This window comes from Panthera onca, chromosome B1, assembly GCF_046562875.1.
Source record: "Panthera onca isolate mPanOnc1 chromosome B1, mPanOnc1 haplotype 2, whole genome shotgun sequence".
Lineage (NCBI taxonomy): Eukaryota > Metazoa > Chordata > Mammalia > Carnivora > Felidae > Panthera > Panthera onca.
The window spans coordinates 143,350,551-143,368,559 of record NC_138342.1 but is presented as its reverse complement, the minus strand read 5'-3'; the positions used below and the strand labels follow the sequence as shown (position 1 = coordinate 143,368,559).

General features: G+C 33.6%; 1 protein-coding gene across 3 annotated transcripts in view; it reads left to right on the top strand.

Annotated features, from left to right (window-relative positions):
* SPOCK3 (SPARC (osteonectin), cwcv and kazal like domains proteoglycan 3) overlaps nt 1-18,009 on the top strand; it is a 493,980-nt gene that overhangs the window by 440,480 nt on the left and 35,491 nt on the right. The window lies entirely within an intron of this gene.

The window sequence follows — 18,009 nt, the reverse complement described above, 5'->3', positions numbered from 1 at the left end:
ATTTTATATTTTTTATTTATAAAAATATTTATTACATATTTAATACACGTAAAAGAAAGATATTGAAATATGAGCTTAATGTGGGGAACTTATCAAAGTTGAAATATTTGCTCTTAAATACAAGAAGTGATAGGTCAGTGATTAGAAGCAGCACCTTGTAGTTGACAAAGTCCCAAGTGTGTGCCCTTCTTTACTCATGGTGACATGACCCATTCAGTCTCCTTTTCAATCCTGAAATAGCAGTTTCTGACAAAATAACATCATAGATGGCATGATTATCCATAATTTTATTTCCTAAAATGCCTTATTTTTTTTCTTTTCACCAAGGAATTTTTCCACAGTCCCAACCTTTTCTATTTATGAGTCTTATATATGTTCTTAAATAATTCAATAATTCTTTTTAATTAAACTAATGAAGCTATCACTGATAGACATAATAATTATATCTGAATGTGTGATGACTGTCTATGTTTCTTCTTATGAACTTCAGAAAGAAATTATAGTATTTTCCCTACTCTTTTAGAGTGTTCTTCAGGTTTGTCTTTGGAATTATTGATTACATTTTTGGCAGATGTCAACTTTTTGGATGACTTCAGTGTAAGCAAAATGACAAGTCTTAATAGAAACAACAGAATATATTAGTCCTTATATTCATGAAGTAAACATATCTGAGGTGGGGTAATAGTTTATTCCAGATGCTTACATATTGATCTTTTAAAATTCATGTCTACACCTATCCTACCAATTCTCATACTTAAATTACTGCTTGCTCTCAAATTTCTCCTTTGAACTTGAGTTCAGACTAGTGATCTCGCCCGTATTTGGAGATGGATAAAAGGAGAGCTTGTAGGGGAGCCTGGGTGGCTCAGTTGGTTAAGCCTCCTACTTCAGCTCAGGTCATGATCTCACTGTCCATGAGTTCAAACCCCACGTCCGGCTCTGTGCTGACAACTCAGAGCCCAGAGCCTACTTCAGATTCTGTGTCTCCCTCTCTCTCTGCCCCTCCCCTGCTCATGCTCTGTCTCTCTCTGTCTCAAAAATATATTTTTAAAAAAAATTAAAAAAAAAAAAAAAGGAGAGCTTGTAGAACTCAGCACAGTGCCTGGTTAAATGTACACATTCATAAATATTATTTCTCATTCCAGCTTCTTATTTCAAAAAATTACACACTCAATATAGTGGGTTAATTACAAGAACCTCTTAGGTAGTTGAATATCTTTGGAAAGTAAATGAAATAGTGGCGGCCCTAAGATTATTTACACTACTTGAAATGGTCAGAGGCCAACTAAGAGTAAATTTCCAAAAGGAAGTAATCCATTAGAACACATAAGACAAATCATTAGAAGAAAAATGGCTGACTCCCTCAATTCCTCAGATCTGTACATCATCCAAGTGAGTTTTCTCCTGATTTCATCATATTTAATTTGTGAACCAATCCACTCATATTATATTTCCTGTTTTCTTTCTATTTTTATTTTTCCTTCATAGCATTTCTCACTACCATAGTAATAATCTACTTTTTTATTTGTTGTCTCTCTCTCTCTCTCTCTCTCTTTCTCTCTCTTCCCCCCCTCCCCCACTAGATGACTGTGAACTCAGTGAAGGCAAAGATCTTTATTTACCAATGTATTATCAGAGTACAGACTAGTTTGACACATAGTACTAACTAAATAAAAATGAATAGAATTAATGAATGGAAGAAACAGAGAAGAAGTCAAAATACTACATTGTCTGTGTATACCACAATTTAATCAATCAATTTTTCTCCTAAGAATAGTTTTGTACTGGGGCGCCTGGGTGGCTCATTTGGTTAAGCGGCCGACTTCGGCTCAGGTCATGATCTCGCGGTCCGTGAGTTCGAGCCCCGCGTGGGGCTCTGTGCTGACAGCTCAGAGCCTGGAGCCTGTTTCAGATTCTGTGTCTCCCTCTCTCTGACCCTCTCCCGTTCATGCTCTGTCTCTGTCTCAAAAATAAAAAATAAACGGTAAAAAAAAGAAAAAAAAAAGAATAGTTTTGTACTGTTTCCATTATTTTCTGCATGACAATCAATTCTGCAATTGATTGTTATGCTTTTATTTCTAAGAAAGATTCCAAGTGGAGGTGTTGGGTCAAAATGTGCATGCATTTTAAATGATAAATCATAATAGACGTTGCTAGGATGCTTTGCAAAAATCTTAGGGTATTTATAATTTCTTTTTTTAAGTTTACTTATTTATTTTGAGAGAGAAAGTGAAAGAGAGAGAGAGAGAATGAGAGAGAGAATGAGAGAGAGAGAGAGAGAAAGAGAGAGAGAGAGAGAGAGAGAATGAGAGAGAGAGCATAAGTTGGGGAGGGGACAGAAGATCTGAAGTGGGGCTTGAACTTGTGAGATCATTACCTGAACCGAATTCTGCTGAACCGAATTCTGCTGTTCAACAGACTGGCCACCCAGGCATCCTGGTATTTCTAATTTCTAACAGCAAAACATGAGAGTTCACTTTTGCCTTTATCCCTAGCAGCAAAAAATATTACCATTCTTTTTAACTTTTCCATTTTGCTTAGCATGCTATTTTATTTCATTGTAAATCTAATTTTCATTTCCATAATTAGCAGTGAATTTGAAAACAAAATATTAGTGGGGGGGAACTTTTATACAGCAAAACAAAATAAAATTACTTATTCAACTCAGGCTACTATATTAAGATACTATCTATGGACTAGGTGGATCAAATAATAGATATTTCTCAAATTCTGGATGCTGGGAAGTTCTACATCAAGGTGCTAGCAGACTGGATTCTTGGTGAAGGCCATCTTCCTGGTTGGTAGACAGACATCTTCTCCCGTGGCAGAGTGAGAGAGAGATCTCTCTAGGGTCTCTTCTTATTAGGGCGCTAATCCCATCATGTAGGCTCCACCTTCATGACCTAATTACTTCTCAAAAACACCATCTCCAAATGCCATCAAATTGGGGGAAAGGAGTTCATCGTATGAATTTTGGGAGAACACAATTCAGTCCATAGCACAAAACAAAACAGCCCCTCCAAAAATAAAAAAAATAAAATAACTAAATAAAAAACAACTCTAAGTTATGTCAACTTATATGTTTAATTCTAAGAAAGATATATTAGTGGCTTTTATTATAAGTGTATTTAATACTCCTTCTAGTATTGGGGGGAGTTTTTCCGTGTTTGCTACTCTATTTTTTAGATTGTATAGATTTATATTTATTATAACCATTAATAAATTATGCTTCTTATCACTTTGTGACACTATATTCTACTTACTGCTTTTTAGCACAGATTCACCCAATCTGATAGTAATATATCATTCCTACATTTAATTTTATGTAGCCTGATACACTTGCTAACATTTTATTGTCAATCTTTCTTTATTACATAGACCTAAATGTCTTTCCTGTAAGTATCCATAGTTGAGCTTTGAGTTTTTAATATGACAGTGAGAAAACTTTGTGTTTTTTATAATTAAGTATAATAATAAAGTCAACATAAAGCACAGAAAAATATTCTGATAAGACAGAGAATGTTTGCCATTTAGGAGATTATCCAGAAGACAAGGAAAAACTTATTTTCACAATTTCTTAAGAGCAGACCATTAATCTAAGAAACTTTGTCATTTTAAAATAGAAACAAAATCAAATTTTAATTTTGCATCTGTATAATATTTGATACTGATTTGAAAAATCTTATATGATAAATCTTTTAAATGTTAGCAAGCACTGACCATGACGAATACTATTTTGGGGGATGCTTTTATAATTTTTTGTACTTATAGATTTCATCTTATACATTTTTGGAAGAATGAATAATCTTATTTTAGAATAAAACTGTTTTTTAACAAAATCATATCTTGCATACCTTGCATATCAAGTCGCTTATATAATTATTTTTACTAGTGGAGTATTACTTATTTAGATCCTATAGGTTTAAATTTTATTTTATATAGAAAACGATGAGGTAGGTAATTTTACTGTTGCATTCGTGTTTTTTAGTGGATTAACAGAATTTTTGAATATATATATTTTATACTTCTTTATAGCTATACCAATATTTATGTGTAACTTTTTAAGTGGCAAAAATGAACATGTTTATTAACAGACCTGAATATATAAAACTCAAACTATAAACTATAAAATTGTTTGATTACACAAACTCGAGACAAAAAGTTTATAAATTTAAAAACATGCTTTAGTATTTTTTTAGAAATAATATAGATATATAATAAATATACATTAAGTAATTTAGCATAAATCAAAGATTTTAATTTACTAAATGAACTTGAAAATTGTTTTTAAATTTCAAGTTGACTTTTATAAAACAAAAATTTATCATAATAATGATTTTACTTGTTAAAAACAAATATATATTTTTTATAATCTTAAACATCTAGTAGATGTAATGCTAACTCCTTTAATCAGTATACCTATATAAGTTCAGGACAAACATGTTCGAGTAGAATAAAAATGTATGCTTGTATTATCTTTACTGCTGGTAATTCTGAAGATATAGCCATTTTATTAAATAAACAATATTAAACTATTTTCTTTTACAAACATTTACTTAAATTGTAAGAATTGAATTTTTAAAGCATTTGAGTTATTATGTTTTATGAATGCATTTGTTATCTAAGTATATTTCACACAATGTTACAGTAATTTCAGGTGTACAACAGAGTGATTCAACTTCTCTATACATTAAACTATGTTATCTTCTGTCACCATACAATGCTATTACGATGTCATTGACTGTATTTCATATGCTGTACCTCTTCGTCCCATGACTTACTCATTCCATACCCGAAAGCTCATTCCCTCACCCATTTTGTCCAATCTCTCATGCCCCACTCCTCTGGAAACCATCAGTTTATTTTCTGTTTTTATAGATCTGATTCTGCTTTTTGTTTGTTTTATTATTGTTTATATATACTCCACATGTGAGTGAAATCTTGGGGTATTTGTCTTACTCAGAATATATATTGTATATACATACATTTATACATAGTAAATAATGCTACAATCAACATAGGGGTGCATATATCTCTTTGAATTGGTGTTTTGTTTACTTTGGGTAAATAATAGTGGAATTATTGGATCATATGATACTTCTATTTTTAATTTTTTGAAGAATGTCCATACTGTTTTCCACAGTGACTGTACCAATTTACATTCCTACCACCAGTGTGCAGGGGTTCTTTTTCTCTATATCCTCACCAACACTTGTTGTTTCTTATCTTGTTAATTTTAGCCATACTGACAAGTGTGAGGTGATATCTTACTGTGGTTTTGATTTGCATTTTCTGCACAATGAGTGATGTTGGGCTTCTTTTCATGTGTCTATGGTCATCTGTATGTCTTTTTTGGGAAAACAGTGTCTATTCAGATACTTTGGCCATTTTTTAATCAGATTGTTTCTTTTTTTTTTTATGATGTTGAGCTTTATAAGTTATTTATGTACATGAGTATTTTGGAGATAAACCCCTGTCAGATATATCATTTGCAAATATCTTCTCCCATTCAGTAGGCTGCTTTTTTGTTGACGGTTTCCTTTGTTGTGCAAAAGTTTTTGTTTTTTTTTTTAATTTTGATGTTGTCCCAATAGTTTATTTTTGCTTTAGTTTTCCTTACCTTAGGAGACATACCTAGAAAAATGTTGCTGTGGCCAATGTTAGAGAAATTACTGCCTATGCTCTCTTCTAAAATTTTCATGGTTTCAGGTCTCAGATTTAGGTCTTTAATCCATTTGTGGGTGGTGATAAAAGGTAGTAGTTCAGTTTCATTCTTTTGCATGTAACTGTACAGTTTTCCCAGCACCATTTATTGAAGAAATTGCCTTTTAAAACCATTAAGTTTATTAGAAGGTTATTTTTTTATTTCTGGAAATTTTAGGAATATGTAATTTATATGAGCACTTATTATTCCTAAGCCAATCACAATAGAGCTTTCTTAAGAGATTTTACAATCTAATTTGGTAGTGCCATCTGAAGATAGGGGAAAAAAGTACACACACACACACACACACACACACACAGACACCTGCCCATACATGCACAGATGTACACAGGTAGAGAGTTTATAGTTTTGATATTTTAGTCTTGAGTCATATACAAGCATAGGAATATAAAACTCACTGGTTTGTTTCAAAGAACTGTCTCTCATCCTTGTCTCACCTTTACATTTTAATAAAGATTGTGTTTATGAAGGATGGGATAAGTTGTGGTAATAGTTTAATATACAGGCTGATGTTCTACCAACATTTAGAAAGGAGACCTCTAATACTGTTTTCATTCTGATGTGTAGTCTTATGGAAACAGTATGAAATTTTGCTTGATGGACTGAGAAGAGTCTAGTTGTCCATCTAGGCATTTCCAAAGCCCTTCTCAGAAAACAAAATGTCCAGCCTATTTCCAGTTAATTATTTTGGCTTCAGATGGTTGTTCTTGGAGTCTCTGCATCCCTTTGGAGCCCCTGATGGGGCAAAGTCCTAATGTTTGAGTGATGGCAGGAGGTTGAGGGGCAGGAGTAAGAAGAGAAAGCCTCCATGAATACCTGGGTGAAGACCATGGGCTCCAGGGATTTTAGCACTCTAAATCTCAGCACTAAAAAAAAAAAGGAAAAAAAAGTCAACTAAAAACAAATCTGGACTAATAAAGAAAGACTTTGGTTGAAAGAAAAGAGGTAAGAGTGTTGAAGAAGCACAGATGAAAATATTTTAGGAAGCTGAAAGGAAGGTTGGAAGTGATTTAAAAAAATGTGGAGGAAGAATTTATAGTAAGGCAGCGTTCTCAGATGCAGTGTGAGGAGATCCCAAGTTTTGCAAAACTTCATGGGAGTGTCAAATTATCCTTAATGAAATTTTGCCATCTGGGGAGACGACACTAGAAGGAACTTACACCAATAAGAGTCTTCCTCAACAGAAAGGGTCAGGAATTAAATCCCTACTCAAAAAGAGCCAAGAAGACTTCAGTCTAGTAAGATTCTCATTCAAACAGAAAACAAGAGGGAAAAGTACTGTTTAACAGAGTCAAAGTAACTTCTTATTGTACTGTAACAGACAAATGTCCAGGGTGCTGTGTTAGGAATTGTGACTCACCACTGGGGAGCAATGGTTCCCCAGCCAGGAAGGACGCAAAGGGTGTGAGAAGCCTCCATGAATGCCTGAAGACAGTGGGATCCAAGGGATGCTCAGCACTTCAAGCCATAGTACCATAAAATGGCAAACAAATACAAATCCCAACTCAGTAAAGAAAGACTATTCAATAAGATTATTGCAGTAGAGAAAATGCTTCAACCCCAAGGTTTGCAAATATGTCAAATCAAACAGGAAACGTCTTTCTTTTGCTAGAAGGAATAAGCAGGGCTGGCAATACCTTTGTGGATGAGGCAGTCCAATGTGTGGAGTAAGCAGATAGCAAAATTTGGACTCTGTAACAGGAAGTAATATTCCTGTACTCAGCAGATTCTCAAAACAAGCAGTTAATGAGGGATTTTCTGTGTCTTAATGCTTTATTCCTTGCTCAAACATGTGGAAAAGACAAAGTTTAGGAGTCTGGGGGAGGAGCAAATCATGGGTAAAAGTTGGTCAAGCCAAAGTTCAGTGGCTAACTAATGGGTTATTGTGAGTACTTGGTCAAACTTAATCCTAAATATAAACAATTCATTTATCTACCAAGCAAGAATATGAGGTTCTTACCCTGTTATTTCACTCATAAGTTCCATTCTTTTATATCTTTGATCTGTGTATTGATATATCCCTTGCACCTGATTGTCTAGGCCACTAATCTGATGCTTCGCAGTGGCAATTTTCTCTACAATTCACCCAAGGGATTACTTAGCTGGGAAATTTTGGTTTTGGTTTTTTGGTCTAGAAAATATTTTTGTATACTTTTTTTATGGGTTTACTCTTAAATATTTGTGTGTGTGTGTGTGTGTGTGTGTGTGTGTGTGTGTGTGCTTGTGTATGTTTTAAATTTAAGTACATGGTCTCTTCTCTTATTTATTCAACTCAACATGTAATTGATTTTTCTCTCTTGGCTACTTGGGACCTTAAGATATGAGGTGGTTTTCCCTTATTCACTGGGCCCCAGTCTATTTGGTGACATCCCTTTATTGGCAATAATCTCACATGGGATGGAAAACAGTCTCATACTGGCTTTGTCTCAAAGCATCAGGAAGGCCACTGGTTCCCTGAACCATGGAGGAAATTACATTATTCTTGTATCTCCTAGACTCCCAATCTAGCTCCTAGGAGGTAGTAGATATTGACCTTCTCCCCAGGAGTCTGTAGTTTTCTGTGAGTCAGGCTCTTCTCAGGGTTTCTCAATTCTCTCAGTTACTCTACCCTTAATATCCACTTTCTGTTCTCCTTCACCCACCCAGCTTATGGGGAGGGAGAACGCTATGCCATGTTGCACTCATTTGTCTTTACACTCCAACACTCTGAAGAGAGTAATAGTAGATTGAAGATGATCATGGAGAAGGAGCTTGCTGCATTTGGGTGCTCAGAAAACCTTTCCTAATGCTTTATTAACAAATTTAAAATTTAATATAGAAAACTTGAGGAACAATTTAAAGAGAAATTCTTGTTTGTATTTAAATATCAAAATCATAATGGTAGGGGTAAATATATAAGAGAGAGACATAGTATATATTTTTCTGGTTGTTCAAAGAAGAAAGTTTAAATGCCAATATTTATCATTTAATGTATTACCTTTGAGCTAGACATTTGGCTTTTGATGGATCTGTATCTTTGGTGACACTTAAATTGATATAATTTTTTAAAAGATGCTCTATTTTTACTTTACTATCTGGAAGTATCATAGTTTACTTTCTATGTTTTTAGAATATTTGTGAATAGGGTATGTAGTTTCTTGCAAAATAATTCTCAACAATAACATCTGCTTGAGCTGACTTATAGACTCATATATAGTAAAAAGTTAATGAGTGAGTTAAAGGGGTGAATCTGATTTGGCACTGAACTGGTTGGTATGCAGGAGGAGAGTGGAGAAAGGATGTTAGCCCATGTCTTCTATGCTAGTACTTTGGTGCTCAAGTAATCTGAAAAATTCAACACTGCTCACTTCTTACAAAGCCTTAGATATGTGCTGCTTTCAACCAAACAGCACATATACAACATATGTTTCAACAACATATACAACAATAAAGGCTCATAGGAACAATACAAGAATCTGGCTCTAAATATGGTCTGAAAGAAGAAGCAGTGCCTTGTCCAACATCGTTGAGCATGAATGCATATGTTAGTTTGAACCAAATGCAATTACCAATTTTGGAATCACAAAACAATAGTTTTCAAAGGGTCCATGGAAGAAAAAGCATCTGAAAATTCACTACTTTACCCTATTTTTACTCATATTTACTCACCTCTTTTTATATGTAGGTTAATCTGTATACTTTAGTAGTCTAAATTATTTTCTTTTCCCAGGTAATACAAAACTTTTGTCTATTTAATTTTTGCTGCAGTGTTATAATGAGTAAAAATACAAATTAAGACACAACATCTTGTGTTTTCCCTTAATCGTACTCTCATAACCCAGCCTCATTATATATGAACTACATAGCTGCTAATGATCCTGAAACTGAATGAAGAATGTGTAATATATTCTCTAGCTTCATTTTGTTTTCTTATTCAGAAGCCAGATTGCTGAAGACAATTTGTACAAATTGCTCTTGTGGCCTAACCATTGCCTGCTGAGCTCTCTTGTGGCTTTTAGGAGGTGTTATGGGATTTTCGATTAATGCAATTCCTCAGAGTAGAGAAATTGCTTCATATTTGCAGTTTGGAGGAGCCCCAGAACACCTTTCACCCAGGTATCTGTACTGTCTCACTTCATTCAGCTTGTTGCTTAAACATCTGGCATAAGATACCCTTCCTTCTACCACATGTGAAATCTCAACACTAGCACCGAACATTTCCCTAAGCATTACGCTACTTTGCTTTTCTTTATAGTGTGTGTCACTACCTGATTTGACAATGTTTACTAGTTTATTTTCTCACTCTTCCAAATAAAATGTAAGTTCTATGAGGCCAGGAATTTTCTGCTGTGGAATCTTCAGCTACTAGAAACAGCCCTGGCATGTTATAAGGACTCAGTGACAATGAATAATAAAGTAATATGCAGATGCTTTCTTATTGCTGAATGATATCCAGGTTCCAGGAGGACAAATCTCAGACAGTGAGAGGATTGAAATAAAAGAGTCAAGGCTTGGGGCCCCCTGGGGTGTTCGTTGGTTAAACACCAGACTCCTGATCTCTGCTCAGGTCACGTTCTCACAGTTGGTGAGAGGGAGCCCCACATGGGGCTGTGCACTGACAAGGCGGAGCCTGCTTGGAATTCTCTCTCTCCTCTTTCTCTGCCTAGCTCACACAGTCCCTCTTTCTCAAAATAAATAAATTAACTTTTTAAAAAATATAAAAGAAGACAAGAGTCAAGGCTTGATGAAATTTAAATGGGAAGATATTCTACTTTTTATAAGGCAATGAATCTTGAGTGTGGACTATGGCTTCATTAAAAAAAGGAAAACTTGCTAGCCTCATAAATGGCTACCAAATTAATAGTGTCATATATTTTATGTTAGTTAAACATCTTGTTACACTGTCAGAAGTATTTTAAGGTATGGTGGAAAATGGTAAGGATTTTTCCTAGTGGGTATTTTAATAGTTATTCTTAATTCTCTAACACAATAGGATACTAACCTGAGTTTTTCACTGACCAAATTTTAGCACAGCCATTACATAGAGCATAGTATTGCCATTACCTAAGAAGAAATGATTGTTGATCTGAATCTTGGCTAGTGTAAATATTCCATAGTTAAATGTTTTCAGTTGACAAAGATCAATAATATTACAGCTTTTTAAAAAAGAAATTAAGCAAGCTGGTAAAGATTGTCATTATTTTTTAACAACCTACATCTACTTTGTACACAACATCAGGTTTCTTGGATTTTTTGTTTGGATATATTTTAGAGCTATCACTGACTAATGATTAACTATAGAAAAAGCAACTAAGATGATAAAATTTTTAAATGTACTTTATAATAAGAAGATGAAGGAAATTGAGCTATTTAGCTGCTGATTTTATTATCTTTCTATCATAAACATAGTTGTTTGAGGCTTTTTTCAGGAAGCCTTTTATTATTTAAATCTCCAAAAAGTTAAGAGCAGAAATACTATGCACATATTTTTTGGTTTTTTTGTTTTTGTTTTTGTTTTTATGGTTGCAGTTGAGTGGGGGTGGGAGAGGGGTATCCTTCCTTGAAAGAGTACTGTATTAATTTTATTTTGTCAATTTGGAAAGCATCAGGACATCAGAATCATATGTAAAATCCTCAGATTAACAGTCTAACTCAGATTAAGATAATGTTTCATTTTTCCTTTCCTAGATACCAAATGCTCTCCTCAGTCAGAGAAAATTATAGAATTACTTAAAGCCCTAGGGTAAATGAATACAGTTTCTTACCAAAACATTGTTCACTTTATGTCATGCTGCCTTCACATTGAGAGGAAGATTGAATTTGGAATCAGATGACTTAAAAACAATGCCCTATTTTAATGCAAGTAGGAGCTTTTTAGGTATTGTTGCGAAGTTTTATCTTTTGAAAACAAAGATTTGTAAAGTTGGTAGATAAGTGTTCTTATTTCAAGTAATAAAATGAAAGATCCAGATCATTGCTTATTTTGTTTGTTCTCATTATTGAAATATGGCATTTTCTTTTATTTTGTAGACACAATAACTCTATCATAAAATTTAATTGTGCACTTTAGTATTACCATGATATTATCTTAATATTTAGATACTGTAATTTGATAGAAATTTATTTCATACTTAGTAAAATTAATGTAATTCTAAATAAATTAAAACTATAACTATAAGTTAAAGACACTGAGTGAATGATGTCTTATGATAAAATTGTTTTGTCACAATCATCGTCTCCCGGGAAATTTTCCAGTTGGATTTGTCAGGTACCAAATTTTTGGTGGAGCCTCTAGTCTTTAGGAACTTTATTATTAGTTTTGTCCATTTTGGAATCATTAACAAGTGGTTGCTTCTCACAGGGTGAATGACATATTGTCATTTTTATTACATTTTGTTTTTAACAAAATGAATACCTCATTTTAAAATATAATCACATTGGATGTTCAGAGAGCATATTTAACTGGTAGTTTGAACTATTAGAACCTAGTAAAAAATGATATAACACCTTCTTCCCAAAAAGACTATAACAAAGAGATCTAAAACAATCTATGCAAAAAAATAAACAAAATATAATATTAGTACAGTGTTTCGTATATAGTCAGTCATTTATAACAAGAGCATTATTTCTGTGGAATTTTGTTGCAATGCCAGTTGTGGAACACACAAAAACCTGGAATGTGTGCATAATAGGCGTCTTAAAAGCATCAGGGAGTGATAGCTAAAACAAAGGGGAAAAGTATAAATAAAAAGGAAATAAAATTGCTCAAAAGCATAACTATCTGGGGTTATTTAATGCAGAAAAAAAATGGTTGTATACACCACAGCAGTCCTTGGACCATATGCTAGCCAATAAAAAAGCAATTAATTTTATGATGATTCCTTTGAAACATTAATTGAGTGTTAAATTATTTTAACATATCATGGATATGAAGGAAAAATATATATGACATTGTATTTTTCTATTTCTTCAATTTTTTATTCTATATATTTTAGTTACACATGTAATACATGACTTTTTTTTAAAGGACATGTGATGGTATATGAAGAGAATTAATATCCTTTCACCAAACCAATCTATTCCTTCCATCATGAGGTAAAAAATTGTTAGGAGCCTCATATATATATATATATACACATATTGTATATATATATACAATTCTACTTTACTCTCATACAATATATATATTCACATAAACATTTTTGTGAAGTATGAGTTCATACTATATGAAGTATGTGACAACATCTTATTATGCATTATTAACCTTTTAATTGTCTATCGTATTGCAAATACTTTCTTACGACATCTTCTCTATTTTGATTTTAGAGTTCTTAGATTGTGTTCCTTAAGAACGTTCTCTCATAAAAAACTGCTCTGGATATTCCTCTACTGTATAGATTTTTGCATTTAAATTTTGAAGCCATCCAAAATTCATTGGTGTGAAATGGGATTCTGGCAATAGATCATATTTCCTCGCTGAATTAAAGCAATTTCTTTGCAATTATTTAATCCATGTTTATGTCCGTGTTTACTGTTTAAGTTCTCTGCATATTCTTTGTTCTTTCTGTTGTTAATTTCTATTATATTTTTGTTATGTTATGGTATATTTTGTATGATTTCAGTTCTTTCAAATTTGTTATGATCTGTTTTATGGCTCAAAATATGTTTCATATGCACTTGAAAGGAACTGGTATTCTGCTATTGTTTGTTGCAGTGTTTCATCCATGTAAATTATTCCAAGTTTATTGATAATGTTGTTCAGATTTTCTAATACCTTTACTCCTTACTGTTTTTCTGTCCACCTGCTCTATTGATTATTTACAGAGTAGTGTTGAGGTCTCCAGATAAAGTTGGGAATTTGTCTATTCCTCTGGTCAGTTCTATTAGTTTTGTTTTTTCCTCATGAATTTTAAACCTTCATTTTAGAGACAGATACATTCAGGGTTGTTACGTCTTCTTAATGAAATATTTATCGTTATGTAACATCCCTTTTTATTGTGGTAACGTTCCTTATTCTGAGGTCAAATGTATTATTAGTATTGTCAGTCTGACTTTTTTTCCATTAATGTTTGCCTGGTATACTTTCCCAGCCTGTTAATTTCAACCTACTGTGACATTTTATTTAGTTTCCTTTCAAAATAGAGTCTGAGTTGGGTTTGTGTGTGTGTATCTTGATATATATTTTGTATTTTAATTGATATACTCAGCTCACTTACATTTAATATAGTCATTGATTTGGTTTCATAATAATATGCTTTCTTGCTAGTTTTCTGTATTTTCCATCTCTTCTTGGTCCAGTTTTTCTTCTTATGATGCTTTATTTTGGATTAAGTAAGCATTTGTATGAGTTCATTTTATTTCTACTCTTGGTTTATTATTTTTATCTCCTTTTGAAAGTTTTTTAATGGTTACACTAGGATTTACAAGATACAAATGTAATTTGTCACAGTCTACCTTCATATTGCCATATTATATATATTAGAAGTACTTATAATTCTCAATTTATCCCATCTTTTATGCTATTTTAACATGTTTTGCTTTAATATATGCTTCAAACACACGTTGCTAATAACTTTAGATAGACATTCAATTATTTTTTTAATTGAGGTATAAATAACATATCATATTGTTTCAAGTGTGGAACATATTGATGCAACAATTTTATACATTATAGTGTCAGTCTCACCATGATAAGTGCCATTGCCACCTGTGACCATACTACAGTATTAAAATATTACTGACTATATTCCCTATGCTGTATTTACCATCTCTGTGACTAATTTATTTTATAACTGGAATTTGTGCTTCTTAATCCCCTTTATCTACTTCACCCAGCCACCCACCCACCTCCCCTTTGACAACCACCAGTTTCTTCTCTGTATTTAACAGTCTGTGTTAATTTTTTAAGAGTCTGTATTTTCTCTGGGTAAAGAATTTTTGGTGTAGAGCTCTATTTTTCTTTCAGCACATCACAGATGTCTTTCCATCATATTCTGGCTTGTATGGTTTCAGCTTAGAAGTCTGCCATCAGTCTCTTTTCTTTGTTCCTCTATAGAAAAATGCATTTGCCTCTAGATGCTTTAAAGATTTTTCTACTTATTAATTGTTTTTGAGCTGTTTGACACTGATGTCTGTTGATTTTGTTCCTTTCTTTATTTGCATGGTTGGCGTTTACCTTTTTTGAGTTTCTTAAAGATAAGGATCTCTGTGATTTAATGTGTTTCAATAATTTTGGAAAATTCTCCATTAAGTCTTGAAATATTTCTTCTACTCTGTTTTCTCTCTCTTCTTCTAACAATTTCAATTACTTTTCTGTTGAACTGTTTAACAATGATATGCAGCTCTTGTATGTTCTGTTTTTCTCCTCTTCTCTTCCCCCTCCTCTTCCTTTGTTTTTCTTTTTTATGTTTATTTTTGAGAGACAAAGTGCATGTATGTGTGCTTGTGCCGTGGGGTTGGGGCAGAGGGAGAGGAAGAGAGAGAGAGAGAGAGGATCTGAAGTGGGCTCTGTGATGATAGCAGTGAACCGGATGTGGGGCTAAACTCGTGAACTATGAGATCATGACCTGAGCCGAAGTTGGATGCTCCCTCTTCTGACCCTCCTCCCTCTCTTTCTGGCTTGTCTGTTTGTTTCTTATAGTTCCCACCTACAGTTCCAATGCAAGTTTTGCTTTTATACTTTAGCCTTTCACTTATTAGTCATATTAATTTCAAATTATTTCTCTGATAGTTGCTATATCTGTCATATCTGATTTTGATTCTATTGAATGCTTGGTCTCTTGGCAGTGTTTTTTTTTTTCCCTAAATATTTTTCCTTCTTCATTTGTGTGTCTTTGTTTCTTTGCTCAAAACTGAACATATTATATAGGATGGTAGAGACTGAGATAAATAGTATGAATGCCTAAAAATAAAGATGCTTCTTTTTTTAGTTGGCATTTAGTAACATGATTGAGTCGATTAGTCATATATTGAACTAGGTTTTGGTTTTGGTCTATTATTGTTAGCCTCAATGCCTCTGTGTTGGTCTTGTGCTTCTGGTGAGGCTGATTTGCCATCCTCTTTTTTCTCCACATGCTTCTTTATGTTTTTCTTTGCAACTGAGTCGCAAAGAGGGTCCTTCACCACAATCTCACCCCTCGACTATTGGTAAACTGTTGGTACTGTACTTGGTACCCGGATAATAGGAGCATTCCTTCATATTCTTGTTAAGTGATAGCCTCAGGCAGGTGCTACACACCTGTACACCGGGATCTCAGAGGTGGAATCTTCTGAGATCCTATCCCAACTTTAATGCAGGGATTCCCTGATGATCTATACTCAGGACATTGTTCTGCCTCTTATTGAGAGACAGCTGGTGTGTTTTGTTTCTTTTTCTTTTCCAATCTCCTGGGTGCAGCATATCCTCACCTGTATCCCCAGGGTGACAGAGTATTTATCTTGTCCCTAGTAACTTAAAGCTTTGTTCCATAACGGATATAGGAACATAGGATAAAGCTGCACACTCACACCTTTCTCACAGCAGCTTCTGTTTCTTAGATGGCTTTATTAGCTCTCTTATCCTACACTAAATCTGCCTTAAAAGTGCTTGCTGAGGTTTTTTGAATAAAATCTGTCAATGGTTATTTATTCCTCTGCCTTTTGTGGCTTCTAAGGGTTGTTTAATGTCATGCTAAACTATACACAGCCTTTAGCAATCCATTGAAGACTTTAGCTGAATTCTCCTTGTTAGCTTATACAGCGTTCCATGGCTGTCTCACCATCTCTTCTTGAAGGCAGATGCCTGTTTTTATACCATGGGTTATTGCATTGTACAGGGACACAGAGTCCCTCATGGGTTCCAAATAATTGTGGTTTTGTAAATTATTCATATATTTCTTATCATTAGGGTGAGAGCAGTACTCCTCCAACCATACAATTTCTGATCAGATGCCAGACTTTAATTGAATCCTTGTTTAATTGCGATATGTCATTTTCTTCCTCCTGATTTCAAGTTTGGTGTTTATCTTTAGGTCTTAAGAGTGGCTAGAAATGGCCTTTTTTGGTGTGTTTATTTTTTTGCTTGAGGATCATTGTAATCTTTTAAACTGTAAATTTAGATGTTGAAGCATAATTTCTTTCATTATCTTCTCAAGTTATTTTTTTTGCACCATTGTCTTTCTCTTCTCCTATGGGGACTGATTCAGTTGCATGTGCTGTACCCCATGTATTATCCAACGGTTTCCTTAGGCACTGTTCATTTCTTTCCTTGCTCTTCCTCACATTAGTTCATTGTAACTGATCTTTATTCAAGTTTATTTTTTTCTCGATGAACTCAGTTCTGCTGTTGAATCCATCTAGTGATTTTTTTTTATGTTTTATAAGCTGCTTCATTATTTTGTTCCTGAATTTCCATTTAGTTCTTTCTTATAATCTCTATTTCTCTACTAATAGTTCCTGTCATTGTAATAAGAAGCGTATTGTATTCTTTTCATTAAAGACAGCTATTTTGGTTGCTTTAGAATCTTGTCTGCTAATTCCAACAACTGTATCCTATATCAGATTCATTCTCAATTGTTTGTCTTTTCTTTTAAGAACATGTCCTTTTTCCCTGGTGCTTCACACATCTCATAAATCTGGATGTTGTTCCACATGTCACATATACTAAATTGTGGAATGCTTTATGTTATTTCAGTCCAATGAGTATTTTTTTTTATTTTAGGAGATAAATAATTTTGTTGGACTCAGAATGAAAACTGTCTTTCTTGAAATCCAGCTCTAATCTCAATTCGGATGTGTAGACTCTAGTGTAGGTGATTGGAATCTACAGTGTGTATGTGAGTGTGATTGATGGGTCATCAGAATCTAGGGCAGATAATATCTGGCAAGAAATATCTGGATTTCTCCTTTGATTTTCAGTGGTTGTACACAATTTTCTAATTTTTTAGGCTGGAATGTGTGTATTTTTCCACAAGTGTCCCTCCCATCTTCTTCCAGGCCAACTCTGTTAGCTACCAGGCTGAAAAACAGCAACAATTGAGAATTCACTCCATATAACTTCCCTTTACAAAATGTAGGCTATCCACCAGAATCTGCCAGCTTCTTAATCACTCTTAAATTCCTTCCTATTTTTTTTTTAATTTGTGCAGAGTTTAATGATTTATGAGTAGGAGCATCAGTCCAGTAAATGTTACTCAGCCATTACTGGAAACAGAATCTAAAATAACTATTTAAATGACATGTTGGAGAGAAGATTTTTGTCTTACTTGTCTTTGGATCTAGAAGACCTAGGAACATAGCATGTATTGAAGCCAGTATGGGAAAAATGC